Genomic DNA, 17,500 nt, shown 5'->3' with positions numbered 1-17,500 from the left:
AACCTCTAACCTAACCCTAACTCCTAACCTTAACTGCTAACCCTAGTTCTAACCCTAATTGTAACCTTACACCTAACCCCTAAGCCTAAAATGTCCCCACTTGTCTGAATTGTCCTTGTTTTACTGTCCTTGTGAGGACTTCTGGTCCCGACAAAGATAGTAAAACCCAACCCAACACACACACACACAGTATTAAATATCTTAGGATATTCAATTCAAGACAACTTTGCCACCCTACATTTACCTGAGTATATACAGTGTAGTGTCCATACAACCCTACATTTACCTGAGTATATACAGTGTAGTGTCCATACAACCCTACATTTACCTGAGTATATACAGTGTAGTGTCCATACAACCCTACATTTACCTGAGTATATACAGTGTAGTGTCCATACAACCCTACATTTACCTGAGTATATACAGTATAGTGTCCATACAACCCTACATTTACCTGAGTATATACAGTGTAGTGTCCATACAACCCTACATTTACCTGAGTATATACAGTATAGTGTCCATACAACCCTACATTTACCTGAGTATATACAGTGTAGTGTCCATACAACCCTACATTTACCTGAGTATATACAGTGTAGTGTCCATACAACCCTACATTTACCTGAGTATATACAGTGTAGTGTCCATACAACCCTACATTTACCTGAGTATATACAGTATAGTGTCCATACAACCCTACATTTACCTGAGTATATACAGTGTAGTGTCCATACAACCCTACATTTACCTGAGTATATACAGTGTAGTGTCCATACAACCCTACATTTACCTGAGTATATACAGTATAGTGTCCATACAACCCTACATTTACCTGAGTATATACAGTGTAGTGTCCATACAACCCTACATTTACCTGAGTATATACAGTGTAGTGTCCATACAACCCTACATTTACCTCAGTATATACAGTGTAGTGTCCATACAACCCTACATTTACCTGAGTATATACAGTATAGTGTCTATACAACCCTACATTTACCTGAGTATATACAGTATAGTGTCCATACAACCCTACATTTACCTGAGTATATACAGTGTAGTGTCCATACAACCCTACATTTACCTCAGTATATACAGTGTAGTGTCCATACAACCCTACATTTACCTGAGTATATACAGTATAGTGTCTATACAACCCTACATTTACCTGAGTATATACAGTATAGTGTCCATACAACCCTACATTTACCTGAGTATATACAGTGTAGTGTCCATACAACCCTACATTTACCTGAGTATATACAGTATAGTGTCCATACAACCCTACATTTAGCTGAGTATATACAGTGTAGTGTCCATACAACCCTACATTTACCTGAGTATATACAGTGTAGTGTCCATACAACCCTACATTTACCTGAGTATATACAGTGTAGTGTCCATACAACCCTACATTTACCTGAGTATATACAGTATAGTGTCCATACAACCCTACATTTACCTGAGTATATACAGTGTAGTGTCCATACAACCCTACATTTACCTGAGTATATACAGTGTAGTGTCCATACAACCCTACATTTACCTGAGTATATACAGTGTAGTGTCCATACAACCCTACATTTACCTGAGTATATACAGTATAGTGTCCATACAACCCTACATTTAGCTGAGTATATACAGTGTAGTGTCCATACAACCCTACATTTACCTGAGTATATACAGTGTAGTGTCCATACAACCCTACATTTACCTGAGTATATACAGTGTAGTGTCCATACAACCCTACATTTACCTGAGTATATACAGTATAGTGTCCATACAACCCTACATTTACCTGAGTATATACAGTGTAGTGTCCATACAACCCTACATTTACCTGAGTATATACAGTGTAGTGTCCATACAACCCTACATTTACCTGAGTATTTGGGCAGCTCTTCTACTGGTCCCGATCCGGCTCCCAGGATTGGTAGACTCTCGTCCCGGCCACTCTCGAGTGATTGGCCGCTCTCTAGTACCCCACCCTGAGGGTAGGTGCTGTGTTTGGAGCCCACCTGGTCTGAGGTCTCACACAGCTGCAGGAAGGCTTTCTCCAGGGTCTGCAGTGGGTGGATGGGGCAGTAGAGGAGATCGACAACACAGTCAATTGAACACACAGATAACACAGTCAAGGGTTTATATGATCAGTGGTCAACACAGGACCAACTAAGCACGGACCGACGCGGGCGTCTTTTGGACTTGTGCTGTCCAGCCCGGCCTTGATTTCAACGTCCACGGACATTCATTTTTGTTCAGGTTCAGACCGGACCAAATCTGAGCCAATCATAGACATCTATTTTTAACAAGTTTGGATAGCACACCACAGTAGAACACAGCAGAGTACATTACAGTACAGTAGAACACAGCAGAGTACATTACAGTACAGTAGAGCACACTACATTACAGTACGGTAGAGCACAGTAGAGTACACTACATTACAGTACAGTAGAACACAGCAGAGTACAGTACATGAAAAAAAAGTGGTTTAGTACAGTAGAGTACAGTAGAGTATAATATAGTATAATGTACTGTATTTCATCCTCATGTACTCTACTGAATTAAACTGTACTGTACTGCACTCTACTGTACTCTAGTGTACTCTACTAAATTAAACTGTACTGTACTCTACTGTGCTCTAGTGTACTCTACTGTACTGAATTAAACTGTATTGTATTGTACTCTACTGTACTGAATTAAACTGTATTGTATTGTACTCTACTGTACTGAATTAAACTCTACTGTCCTCTGTACCGTAATGTACTGTACTGTTCAAACTTGTGAAACATAGCCTAGACGTCTATGATTTGTTCGGATTTGGTCTGGTCCGGACTGGTCCGGACCCAATGTGTACTTGCTTGGGGGCGGAGTGCATTAGAATAATTGACATTAACCTTTACATTCTGGTCATTCAGCAGACGCTCTTGTCCAGAGTAACTTCCAGTCAGTGCATTCAACTAAGGTTGATAAACCTGGTCATTCAGCAGACGCTCTTGTCCAGAGTAACTTCCAGTCAGTGCATTCAACTAAGGTTGATAAACCTGGTCATTCAGCAGACGCTCTTGTCCAGAGTAACTTCCAGTCAGTGCATTCAACTAAGGCTGATAAACCTGGTTATTCAGCAGACGCTCTTGTCCAGAGTAACTTCCAGTCAGTGCATTCAACTAAGGCTGATAAACCTGGTCATTCAGCAGACGCTCTTGTCCAGAGTAACTTCCAGTCAGTGCATTCAACTAAGGTTGATAAACCTGGTCATTCAGCAGACGCTCTTGTCCAGAGTAACTTCCAGTCAGTGCATTCAACTAAGGTTGATAAACCTGGTCATTCAGCAGACGCTCTTGTCCAGAGTAACTTCCAGTCAGTGCATTCAACTAAGGTTGATAAACCTGGTCATTCAGCAGACGCTCTTGTGCAGAGTAACTTCCAGTCAGTGCATTCAACTAAGGTTGATAAACCTGGTCATTCAGCAGACGCTCTTGTCCAGAGTAACTTCCAGTCAGTGCATTCAACTAAGGTTGATAAACCTGGTCATTCAGCAGACGCTCTTGTCCAGAGTAACTTCCAGTCAGTGCATTCAACTAAGGTTGATCAACAACAACATCTCAAAGACAAAGCAAGAAAACAAATATTTCTGTAACCGTTACTGAGAATGTTCTTGTAGTTGAACTGGTTTGTTGGTTTATTCCATTTGTTGGACCACTTTGGACGCCATTGCTGCCCGTTTTAAAGCCTTTGAAACAGCTTACATAAGTGACTGACAGATTGGAGCAATAAGAAATATGTTGTAATCTTCACTTGGCTCCTCTTTCTTATATGTATTATTCTGATATAACGCAAACTTCATTGAGAATGTACAGTATGTGCAGTTTAAATCAATAGTCAGACGTCAACAGTCAGACGTCAACAGTCAGACGTCAACAGTCAGACGTCAACAGTCAGACATCAGCAGTCAGACATCAACAGTCAGACATCAACAGTCAGACATCAACAGTCAGACATCAACAGTCAGACGTCTCACATAGCTGTAGGAAAGCTTTTTCCAAAGTCTGCAGTGATTGGATGGTAGGAGGCAATAGGGTCAATGTAGGGCTACTGCCTGCAGAACATTGTTGTCTAGTGGTAACACTCCTGGCATCAGTCACATTAAATATACTCTAATATAAACCGCCATTCAATCCCTGCTTCTACTATACTCCCGCTTGCCTGTCCACCTGTCTCCCCCTTCAGTTTCCAACTGTCTGAATACAGTGTGAAATCTACAAAATATTATTCTAAGTAAATTGTATACACTGTTGTTGGCTACTCACCGCAGCACTGTTCTGTTTCATCAAGGTTTCTGGTTCCCCCTCGGCCAACATTCGGCCATTCCTCATCAGACCCACCTGGAGAGATAGAAAACAGCAGTCATTACAAATGGAGTTTTGAGGAACGAGGCGAGGAGAGAGGATGCGAGGAATCAAGGAAAGATGAATTAAGAAAGAGCCTTAGTCATAAAATATTTGTACTGGTAAGACTTGTTTTAGTATGACAGGTGAGGACTGGTTTATTATGACAGGTGAGGACAGGTTTATTGTGACAGGTGAGGACAGGTTTATTGTGACAGGTGAGGACAGGTTTATTGTGACAGGTGAGGACAGGTTTAGTATGACAGGTGAGGACAGGTTTCTTATGACAGGTGAGGACAGGTTTATTATGACAGGTGAGGACAGGTTTATTATGACAGGTGAGGACAGGTTTATTGTGACAGGTGAGGACAGGTTTATTATGACAGGTGAGGACAGGTTTATTATGACAGGTGAGGACAGGATTATTATGACAGGTGAGGACAGGTTTATTGTGACAGGTGAGGACAGGTTTAGTATGACAGGTGAGGACAGGTTTAGTATGACAGGTGAGGACAGGTTTATTGTGACAGGTGAGGACTGGTTTATTATGACAGGAGAGGACAGGTTTATTATGACAGGTGAGGACAGGTTTATTATGACAGGTGAGGACAGGTTTATTGTGACAGGTGAGGACAGGTTTAGTGTGACAGGTGAGGACAGGTTTAGTATGACAGGTGAGGACAGGTTAAGTATGACAGGTGAGGACAGGTTTAGCATGACAGGTGAGGACAGGTTTAGCATGACAGGTTTAGTATGACAGGTGAGGACAGTTTTATTGTGACAGGTGAGGACAGGTTTAGTATGACAGGTGAGGACAGGTTTATTGTGACAGGTGAGGACAGGTTTAGTATGACAGGTGAGGACAGGTTTATTATGACAGGTGAGGACAGGTTTATTGTGACAGGTGAGGACAGGTTTATTGTGACAGGAGAGGACAGGTTTATTATGACAGGTGAGGACAGGTTTATTATGACAGGTGAGGACAGGATTATTATGACAGGTGAGGACAGGTTTATTGTGACAGGTGAGGACAGGTTTAGTATGACAGGTGAGGACAGGTTTAGTATGACAGGTGAGGACAGGTTTATTGTGACAGGTGAGGACTGGTTTATTATGACAGGAGAGGACAGGTTTATTATGACAGGTGAGGACAGGTTTATTATGACAGGTGAGGACAGGTTTATTGTGACAGGTGAGGACAGGTTTAGTGTGACAGGTGAGGACAGGTTTAGTATGACAGGTGAGGACAGGTTAAGTATGACAGGTGAGGACAGGTTTAGCATGACAGGTGAGGACAGGTTTAGCATGACAGGTTTAGTATGACAGGTGAGGACAGTTTTATTGTGACAGGTGAGGACAGGTTTAGTATGACAGGTGAGGACAGGTTTATTGTGACAGGTGAGGACAGGTTTAGTATGACAGGTGAGGACAGGTTTATTATGACAGGTGAGGACAGGTTTATTGTGACAGGTGAGGACAGGTTTATTGTGACAGGAGAGGACAGGTTTATTATAACACATAGAGACAACCAATGTTTGCTCAAATGAACCTCTAAGCAGCTATGAAAACATATGGCATGTACGTATATAGAGTAGGGAGTTGTCTATCACTAGGGAGTTGTCTATCAGTAGGGAGTTGTCTATCACTAGGGAGTTGTCTATCAGTAGGGAGTTGTCTATCAGTAGGGAGTTGTCTATCACTAGGGAGTTGTCTATCACTAGGGAGTTGTCTATCAGTAGGGAGTTGTCTATCAGTAGGGAGTTGTCTATCAGTAGGGAGTTGTCTATCAGTAGGGAGTTGTCTATCACTAGGGAGTTGTCTATCAGTAGGTAGTTGTCTATCAGTAGGTAGCTGTCTATCACTAGGGAGTTGTCTATCAGTAGGGAGTTGTCTATCAGTAGGGAGTTGTCTATCAGTAGGTAGTTGTCTAACACTAGGGAGTTGTCTATCAGTAGGGAGTTGTCTATCAGTAGGGAGTTGTCTATCAGTAGGGAGTTGTCTATCAGTAGGTAGTTGTCTATCACTAGGGAGTTGTCTATCAGTAGGGAGTTGTCTATCAGTAGGGAGTTGTCTATCAGTAGGGAGTTGTCTATCACTAGGGAGTTGTCTATCAGTAGGGAGTTGTCTATCACTAGGGAGTTGTCTATCACTAGGGAGTTGTCTATCACTAGGGAGTTGTCTATCACTAGGGAGTTGTCTATCAGTAGGTAGTTGTCTATCAGTAGGTAGCTGTCTATCAGTAGGGAGTTGTCTATCAGTAGGGAGTTGTCTATCAGTAGGGAGTTGTCTATCAGTAGGTAGTTGTCTTTCAGTAGGTAGCTGTCTATCAGTAGGGAGTTGTCTATCAGTAGGTAGTTGTCTATCAGTAGGTAGCTGTCTATCCGTAGGGAGTTGTCTATCACTAGGTAGTTGTCTATCAGTAGGTAGCTGTCTATCAGTAGGGAGTTGTCTATCAGTAGGGAGTTGTCTATCAGTAGGTAGCTGTCTATCAGTAGGGAGTTGTCTATCAGTAGGGATTTGTCTATCAGTAGGGAGTTGTCTATCAGTAGGGAGTTGTCTATCAGTAGGGAGTTGTCTATCAGTAGGTAGCTGTCTATCAGTAGGTAGCTGTCTATCAGTAGGTAGCTGTCTATCAGTAGGTAGCTGTCTATCAGTAGGGAGTTGTCTATCAGTAGGGAGTTGTCTATCAGTAGGGAGTTGTCTATCAGTAGGTAGTTGTCTATCAGTAGGTAGTTGTCTTTCAGTAGGTAGTTGTCTTTCAGTAGGGAGTTGTCTATCAGTAGGGAGTTGTCTATCAGTAGGTAGTTGTCTATCAGTAGGTAGTTGTCTATCAGTAGGTAGCTGTCTATCAGTAGGTAGCTGTCTATCAGTAGGTAGCTGTCTATCAGTAGGTAGTTGTCTTTCAGTAGGTAGTTGTCTTTCAGTAGGGAGTTGTCTTTCAGTAGGGAGTTGTCTATCAGTAGGGAGTTGTCTATCAGTAGGGAGTTGTCTATCAGTAGGGAGTTGTCTATCAGTAGGTAGTTGTCTATCAGTAGGTAGCTGTCTATCAGTAGGTAGCTGTCTATCAGTAGGGAGTTGTCTATCAGTAGGGAGTTGTCTATCAGTAGGGAGTTGTCTATCAGTAGGTAGTTGTCTATCAGTAGGTAGTTGTCTATCAGTAGGTAGCTGTCTATCAGTAGGGAGTTATCATGTATATAGACTGTATCTTACCACGTTGGCTTGCCTGGCCTCCTCTATGTAGTGTCTATCAGTAGGTAGTTATCATGTATATAGACTGTATCTTACCACGTTGGCTTGCCTGGCCTCCTCGATGTAGTGAGTGGTGATGACGACTGATACTTTTCCAGTTTTCACAATCTCTACTAGATGCTGCCAGATCCTACAGGGACACATGACACAACTCAGTTTAAGGGCACATCCTATGGTCCCAAATGGCACCCTATTCTCTATAAAGTGCACTTTTAATAACCAGGGCTATGGTCCAAAATATTGCACTATTCAGGACATGGGGTGCCGTTTGGGACAATGTTGTACTGTACCTCGAGCAGTAGAGACACAGAGAAAGAGTGTGCAAATGTGATCATCTGCGCACCAAAAGACTACGTGACCCGTTGAGCTAAAGCCTAGGCATTAGCTTGGCGAGCTAACGCAGGTCTAGAGGTCTCAGGCAAGGTTACTCATCACATGAGTGCAGTTCAGAGAACCACCTTTCAGCGTCACACAACGAATAAACTAACTTCACGCAGATATGATTTGATTACCACCATAAAGATGTCTTAATCTGTGACCCAAAAGGCACCCTCTGGGCCCCCAAAAAGGCATCCTCTGGGCCCCCAAAAGGCATCCTCTGGGCTCCCAAAAGGCACCCTCTGGGCCCCCAAAAGGCATCCTCTGGGCCCCCAAAAGGCACCCTCTGGGCCCCCAAAAGGCACCCTCTGGGCCCCCAAAAGGCACCCACTGGGCCCTGGTCTAAAGTAGTTCACCACATAGGGAATAGGGGGCCATCTGGGATGCGGTCTTAGCCTGATGACCTGCCTGGGTTACCTAGGAAACACAGACTTGGTTGGGTTTTCTTTATCCACGAAACATCTCAGAGTGCTGATCTAGGATCAGTTTAGCCTTTTAAATCATAATAAATAAGAGGGGGGATCTCTCAAAGGTGTGAGATTGGTCTTTGAAGGCATGAGGTAGGGTACAATAGTTGGGTTTTCAGTTTGGTTTTGGTTGAATGTGAGTGTCCGTGTGTGTGTGTGTGTGTGTGTGTGTGTGTGTGTGTGTGTGTGTGTCCAGTACATACTTGGCTCTCAGCACAGGGTCCACCCCGACTGTGGGTTCATCCAGAATCAATAACTGGGGGTTTTGAAGTAGGCTGCTCCTAGAGACACCCTCCGTTTCTGCCCTCCGCTGTAACACACACACACACACACACACACACACACACACACACACACACACACACACACACACACACACACACACACACACACACACACACACACACACACACACACACACACACCTAAGAGTTATTATACCAGATCTAACAGTTATTATCCAAGAGTAATCTTCCATCTTTATTCAGATTCCCATGATGCCATGACGATAGCTACACAGCAGTTTAACACTGTTCCAGTGTCTATACGGGTCCACACTTCAGTGTAAAATGAACACACTACTTAGTGTTAAGACTTATTTGAATATTTCCCAGGTTGCCTTTCAACTAAATTGTAGAGTTACCACCCATGACTGTATTTGTTAGTGACAAAGGGTATGGTTGTTGCATTAATTCATTTTTAGTCCTGTGGCCTTCACCAAGTGAAATCCTAAGCCGGTGATGGGCAACTTCTGAACTAATCATGAGCTCATTTACTGCAATTCTACACATTTTGCTGTTGATTACTACAAGTTTAAATAGCTGGCCGCTAGACTAACTTACCAATCTAAAATGGTTAGCTAACATGGGCAAATTGAGTGACAATCAGAGCCTGACATAACAAGTGGAACCCTGACCTGTTCCCCGGACGAGCTACCTGTCCCAGACCTGCTGTTTTCAACTCTCTAGAGACAGCAGGAGCGGTAGAGATACTCTGAATGGCCGGATATGAAGATCCAACTGACATTTACTCCTGAGGTGCTGACCTGTTGCACCCTCTACAACCACTGTGATTATTATTATTTTACCCTGCTGGTCATCTATGAACATTTGAACATCTTGGCCATGTTCTGTTAAAATCTCCACCCGGCACAGCCAGAAGAGGACTGGCCACCCCTCATAGCCTGGTTCCTCTCTAGGTTTATTCCTAGGTTTTGGCCTTTCTAGGGAGTTTATCCTAGCCCCCGTGCTTCTACACCTGCATTGCTTGCTGTTTGGGGTTTTAGGCTGTGTTTCTGTACAGCACTTTGAGATATTAGCTGACGTACGAAGGGCTTTATAAATACATTTGATTGATTGATTGATTGATTGATTGATTGAAGTGAAGAACTGTTAATCCACATGGGCCGCCAGTTGCCCATCCCTGTCCTAAGTGAATATGCTGTCATTAAATATAAATTATTTAAAGGGATACTTCGGGATTTTGGCAATGCAAGTAGATTCCCATAGAATTCCAGTCATTGTGCTAATTTAGTGGCTCGCGAAACTACCTCTAACTTCCTTCATACTGGACACAGAGACATAAAAACGTAAAGGGCCTCTGCCAAAATCCTGAAGTATCCCTTTAATTTCTTAATGCCTTATTTTGAGGGCCTAATTTTACCCTGATACAGTGGCCTACAACTCATGGTTTACAGGCCACATCAAGTTCTGCAAGTCACATTATGCTGGCTTACAAAGTGATGTGTCATTCCTATTGATATCCAGAGCCAGAGCAGGGGGTATCCAAATGTAGAATTTTTATTCACCTGCAACTGCCAGAGTTGGGAAGACTAAAATATCAGACTACCTAAATCAATAAACTGGAACAACCATTTCAGCAACTCTGGTTATTAACACCAACACTGGGGTTATTTAACACCACAGAGTGTTAATTTAACTTCTGAATCAACACTAGAAATGTTACCCTGAATAATCACTGCCAGGTAATACAGGCCAGTTTGCTGTGTACTCCTACTGTTACATCTAAGAGTAATAAGCAATCATTGAGGAGTTGTTTTCATGGAAGTGAGGGAGCCTTCTTTTTGGCATTGACATCTTGGCAAATGTTCTGTTGCATAACACCTACTGAGTTTCAGACAGGCGGGCTGGACTCCACAGCATTTTACATGACAGAGCCCGTGACAAACAAACATAAAACCTCCTCAGGGGGGGAAAACGTTTCCTTCTCTTTCTATCTCTCTTGGTTGTAGTGTACTTTTCCCCCAGATCAAAATGAGATATACTGAGTCCCAAAACGGCACCCTATTTCCTATATAGTGCACTACTGGTCAAAATTAGTGCACTATACTGGGGATATGGTCCCATTTGGGACTCAGCCATAGTCTAGACACAGGGGGGAAGGAGATTAAAACCCCCTATGGACCAACTGGAGAGCCCAAAATGTTTGAAATGTCACTTTCCACCTCTTTCTCCAAATCATTAACTACAGGACAGTATCAGAAGACGTGCATAAGTACCAAGTGCTGCTTATCTTTGGGACAGGGTGTAGTTTGTCATTTATTTATCATCTTAAATGGAATATCATAATTTCTGGGGCATTGGTGGGAACCATTCACAATTAGCGATGGTCACCCCAAAGTCTTGTTGCCATGCCGTTTCCACAGAACAACCAGAACATGGATAAAAAGAGAAGAAACAGCTCACCTATTTTTTACTCTGTGATTTGATCATTAGATGTTCAATGATTATTTAAAAAATAAAAAGTTCACCATATTAAAAGAGGGTCAGTTCACGTCACAAGGTGGACCTTAAAATGAGGGACAGAAGTAATGAATCACTAATAACAATAAATAAATAATCATCTTCTGAAATGACTGTCAAAAACAACAACATAAACTAGGACTTTACAATGATGGTGAAACTTGGAGAAATGTTGGGGTTAAGTGTGTTAACATCTTCCTAGGTATCACGAGTCCGACCGAGGGTGGTTCCCCTTCCCGGTCGGGTGGCGCTCGGCGGTCGTCGTCACCGGCCTATTAGCTGCCACTGATTGTCTTTCCTCCCCCTCCTTGTATTTATTGGTAGCACCTGTTGGTGAATGATTCGTTTGTCTTTATTAGACAGCCGGCCCGCCTGGTGTTGTGCGGGATTAATGAATGTAACCTTCGGCTCTAATGTAGAGGAACGTGTTTGTTCCTGGTCGTGAAATTTCAGTTGTACCTTTCTCATTCCCCGTGTTTGGGGCCGTTATTATTGTGAGCACCCTGTGGTGCGTTGGTGCATTAAAAGAGCACAGCCTTGCACTCTCTGTCTCCTGCGTCTGACTCCACACCCACGACACCCGGAGCATTACACTAGGGTTGACGGAGGGACATGTCACAATGCAGAATTTTGGCACATTAGTTTGTCTTTATTCACATTAAAAATGAATGTGGTCTATATTAAAGGACACTTGATTTGATATCACAGGCTTTTAAAACTCAATATTGGTGCACAACTTCTACTTAAAATCTAGATATCAAGGGCGTAAAAACACATGTATTAGGGTAGCCTAGTGGTTAGAGTGTAGGGACGGCAGGTAGCCTAGTGGTTAGAGTGTAGGGACGGCAGGTAGCCTAGTGGTTAGAGTGTAGGGACGGCAGGTAGCCTAGTGGTTAGAGTGTAGGGACGGCAGGTAGCCTAGTGGTTAGAGAGTTGGACTAGTAACCGGAAGGTTGCAAGTTCAAACACCTGAGCTGACAAGGTACAAATCTGTCGTTCTGCCCCTGAACAGGTAGTTAACCCACTGTTCCTAGGCCGTCATTGAAAATAAGAATTTGTTCTTAACTGACTTGCCTGGTTAAATAAAGGTAAAATTAAAAAGATTGAGTGGTACCACCCTGGTGTATGTGCAGCGTTGTTGCTTTTTAAAGGAGCTAGCATGGAGTATCGAGTTAACAATGCTCCGAAAGCTGAAGGAAAGGTTTCTGGAAATCCTGGGAACTTTGGGAAAAAGATACTGGAATTTTGCAACCCTAATTACCTGAGTTTCCAACCAGGCTGCTGTTGTGAGGTAGGTCCAGGAAGTCCACCAGGAAGTCCATGCGTGCCTGGGTGTCCGTAGATGACAGGCCGTGGATCCTTCCGAAGAACGTCAGAGTGTCACTGATAGAAAACTCATTGTACAACGCCAGGTCCAAAGGAGAAACACAATGTTATGTCATGGTATGTGTGTGTTTTGGTGTGTTGTGTTAATCAAGTGTTCGGCTGTGAGTTGTTAGTTGAAATCTTGGAAATAGAACCAGGTCATTTTACGCTGAGTAGCGTGAACCTCTCGCGGAGCTGTGCTGCTTATACCCAGGTTTCATTTAAGTGAAAAGGAGAGTCTCATTTCCAGACAAAGTTAAGAGTCTAGTACAGCAGGCCAGTAACACGAGATACCTCTTCTGTACCATGGGGGAAGGTTCAGTGCTATCCCGGATCCTTGGGACATCCCCATCCTAAACGATAACCCTAACCTTAACCTTAACCCCAACCCTAACCCTAACCCCTAACCTTCCCTTAAATGTCTTAAATGTATATTCATCATCACCAGCACCACCCCAACATCAATGTTTTGCAGTAAAAAAGATAAGTAGACAATTAGTAGAATTACAAGGCAACGCCTCCTCATAATTGGCTAAAATCACATGATGCACACCGATGATGTCATTGATGAAAACACTATCCTCTATTTGTTTTCCTAGAAAACATAGAAACATCCATTTTAACATACGCTGATGTTCTGGTGGTGCTGGAGATGATGAACACGAAGCTGATTTTTTTTAATAAGATTACAATTGGTGTACTTTTTAACTCCCTTTTCTCCCCAATTTCGTGATATCATTTGTAGTTACAGTCTGTCCCATCGATGCAACTCCCGTATGGACTCGGGAGAGGCGAAGGTCGAGAGTCATGCGTCCTCCGAAAACACGACCCCACCAAGCCGCGCTGCTTTTTGACACGCTGCTCGCTTAAACCCGGAAGCCGGGTTACCGTCCAGCTGGCGACCGACGTCGCCCGGCCCGCCACAAGGAGTCACTAGATCGTGACGGGACAAGGACATCCCGGCCGGCCAAACCCTCCCCTAACACGGACGATGCTGGGCCAATTGTGCGCCGCCTCATGGGTCTCCCGATCGTGGCCAGCTACGACACAGCCTAGGATTGAACCAGAGTCTGTAGTGACGCCTTAGACTGATGCGCCACTCAGAAGGCCCAAGTTGAATTTTTAAAATGTCCCTTTAACCTTAACCCCTTACCCTAACCTTAACCCCTTACCCTAACCTTAACCCCTACCCTTACCTTAACCCATACCCTTACCCCAACCTTAACCCTTACCTAACCCAAACCCAAACCCTAACCTTAACCCCTTACCTAACCTTAACCCTTACCCCAACCTTAACCCTTACCTAACCCTAACCTTAACCCCTTACCCTAACCTTAACCCTTACCCCAACCTTAACCCTTACCTAACCCAAACCATAACCTTAACCCCTTACCCTAACCTTAACCCTTACCCCAACCTTAACCCTTACCCCAACCTTAACCCTTACCTAACCCGAACCCTAACCTTAACCCCTTACCCTAAACTTAACCCTTACCCCAACCTTAACCCTTACCTAACCCAAACCCTAACCTTAACCCTTACCTAACCCGAACCCTAACCTTAACCCCTTACCCTAACCTTAACCCTTACCTAACCCGAACCCTAACCTTAACCCCTTACGCTAACCTTAACCCTTACCCCAACCTTAACCCTTACCTAACCCGAACCCGAACCCGACCTTACCCCAACCTTAACCCTTACCTAACCCTTACCCTTACCCTAACCTTAACCCCTTACCCTAACCTTAACCCTTACCCCAACCTAAACCCTTACCTAACCCTTACCCCAACCCTTAACCCTTACCCCAACCTTAACCCTTACCTAACCCGAACCCTAACCTTAACCCTTACCTAACCCAAACCCTAACCTTAACCCTTACCTAACCCGAACCCCAACCCCAACCTTAACCCTTACCTAACCCGAACCCCAACCTTAACCCTTACCTAACCCGAACCCTAACCTTAACTCTTACCTAACCCGAACCCTAACCTTAACCAAGGACCATGGAGGATGACACCCCTGGCTATGACTCTATTCCTAAGTAACTGATTATTTGACCACGCTGGTCATCTATGAACATTTGAACATCTTGGCCATGTTCTGTTATAATCTCACCCGGCACAGCCAGAAGAGGACACCCCTCATAGCCTGGTTCCTCTCTACGTTTCTTCCTAGGTTTTGGCCTTTCTAGGGAGTTTTTCCTAGCCACCGTGCTTCTACACCTGCATTGCTTGCTGTTTTGGGTTTCAGGCTGGGTTCTGTACAGCACTTTGAGATATCAGCTGATGTAAGAAGGGCTATATGAATACATTTGATTTGATTTGATAACAGTGTACCTGTGCTATGTTGTGTACCTATAAGTTAACAGTGTACCTGTGGCATGTTGTGTACCTATAAGGTAACAGTTTACCTGTGGCATGTACCCCACCATCCTCCCAGGGACCTGGTGACCAGGAAATGCGGGCGGCTTCCCCACACACGCTGATGTGCCCTCGGGAGATCTTCAGGGTTCCCAGAATGCATTTCAACAGCGTGGTCTTCCCACATCCACTCGGACCCAGCAGGCCGTAGCTGCAAGGTAAGAGAGAACAGAATTTTGGGTTTAAAACATTGACATGAGAGCTAAATCATAGATATCTACTGTAGCCCTCAAACTCAACTCTGGACCTGCAAGCCAGTTCCACTGCATTGTTCCATTGTTCCCCTCTAGTCAGTGACTGACTTAGACCTGGGACAACAGGTGGGTGATTCCCCTCTAGTCAGTGACTGGCTTAGACCTGGGACAACAGGTGGGTGATTCCCCTCTAGTCAGTGACTGGCTTAGACCTGGGACACCAGGTGGGTGATTCCCCTCTAGTCAGTGACTGATTTAGACCTGGGACAACAGGTGGGTGATTCCCCTCTAGTCAGTGACTGAGTTTAGACCTGGAACAACAGGTGGGTGATTCCCCTCTAATCAGTGACTGATTTAGACCTGGGACAACAGGTGGGTGATTCCACTCTAGTCAGTGACTGACTTAGACCTGGGACAACAGGTGGGTGATTCCCCTCTAGTCAGTGACTGACTTAGACCTGGGACAACAGGTGGGTGATTCCCCTCTAGTCAGTGACTGATTTAGACCTGGGACAACAGGTGGGTGATTCCCCTCTAGTCAGTGACTGACTTAGACCTGGGACAACAGGTGGGTGTGATTAATGATCAGGTATAACAGAAAGCCAGCAGACTCCAGACCTCGTAGGGTTGAGTACCCCTGTACTATATATAGTATGATAACATTGTTACCCTATTTCTCACTACGGTCTGACTCTTAATTGTAACTCACATACAACTTCCAATGACATCAATGCATGATTCATGTGAAAATCCAAGTGAAGCCTAATTATTACCAGCCGCAAGAATGCAATTATGTTGTTTACTTGTTAAAGGTATAGATTATCATTAGGCTTTAAAGGGATAGTTACCCAAATAAAAAATGACATATTGGTTTCCTCACCAGGGCCGGACTACTGCATTTGGGTTCCTGGAAAACTTCCTGCATTTCAACACATTTTGTGACCTCCAGAGGGCCCACAACCCGCCCCACAACACACACACACACAACAGGCACGTGCCCTGTGTGCCTGTTCGGTAATCAGGCTCTGTTTCTTACCCTGTAAGCAGTCTATGGACAAGGTATCATAGCAATCCATGCTTTGGTTTTGTTTACTTGGCCATTGTTTCAAATGTGGCACAAATCCAATGCAAGTCAAAGGTAACTACAGTATACTAGTCTTTTCACACTTCATGTCCAAATCATCATAAAGTATGTAAAACTGAATAGTGTCACTCAATTAACTTACTTATATAAGATTTGGACATGAAGCCTGATTTTGTTGTAATGTCAGTGTGGTTTACTAACATGTGTCCCTGTGGTACGGTCAAGTTGAGGTTACTCAGGACTTTGAGTTTCCCGTACGACCGACACACTTCCCGACACCGGATCGCCAAATCCTCCAATCCGGGGGAGGGGGGAGGAGCTTCCTGGTCTGCCTTCATCCTTCCTTCCGTCAACTGGAAGAAGAAAAACAATGTAAAAAATAATAATATAATAATAATATAATAATAATAATAATATAATAATAATAATAATAATATAAATAATAATAATAATAATAATATATAATATATAATAATAATAATAATATAATAATAATAATAATAATAATAATAATAATAATATAATAATAATAATAATAATATAATAATATATAAATAATAATAATAATAATAATAATAATAATATAATATATAATAATAATATAATAATAAGAATAATAATATAATAATAATAATAAAATAATAATACTAATAAAATAATAAGCATAATAATACATATAATAATAATAATAATAATATAGAATAATAATAATAATAATAATAATAATAATAATAATAATAAGAAATAATAATAATAAATATAATAATAATAATAATAATATATAATAATATAATAATAATATAATAATAATATAATAATAATATATAATATAATAATAATAATAATATAATATAATATATATAATAATAAATAATATAATATATAAATAATATAATAATAAATAATAATAATAATATAATAATAATATAATAATATATAATATAATAATATAATAATAATAATAATAATAATAAATAAAATAATAATATAATAATAATAATAATAATTAATAATATAATAATATATATAATAATAATATATATATATATATAGAATTTTCCCCCATAATTATCACTTTATTAAGGCAGGAATAGTAGTGAACAACAGGGGGATAAGATGCAGAATAGCAGTGGGGTCCAGATTGGTACCGTATGCTGGTACAACAGTGTATATATAGCAGACACTGTTACCCATGC

At 42.3% G+C, this 17,500-nt stretch overlaps 1 pseudogene; it reads right to left on the bottom strand.

Annotated features, from left to right (window-relative positions):
• LOC109877359 (ABC transporter G family member 20-like) overlaps positions 1-16,669 on the bottom strand; it is a 33,307-nt pseudogene extending 16,638 nt beyond the window's left edge.
• Between the last annotated feature and the right edge of the window lie 831 nt (positions 16,670-17,500).

Source organism: Oncorhynchus kisutch, unplaced genomic scaffold (genome assembly GCF_002021735.2).
Source record: "Oncorhynchus kisutch isolate 150728-3 unplaced genomic scaffold, Okis_V2 scaffold3899, whole genome shotgun sequence".
Taxonomy (NCBI): Eukaryota; Metazoa; Chordata; class Actinopteri; order Salmoniformes; family Salmonidae; genus Oncorhynchus; species Oncorhynchus kisutch.
This window is presented reverse-complemented; position numbering and strand designations above follow the sequence as displayed.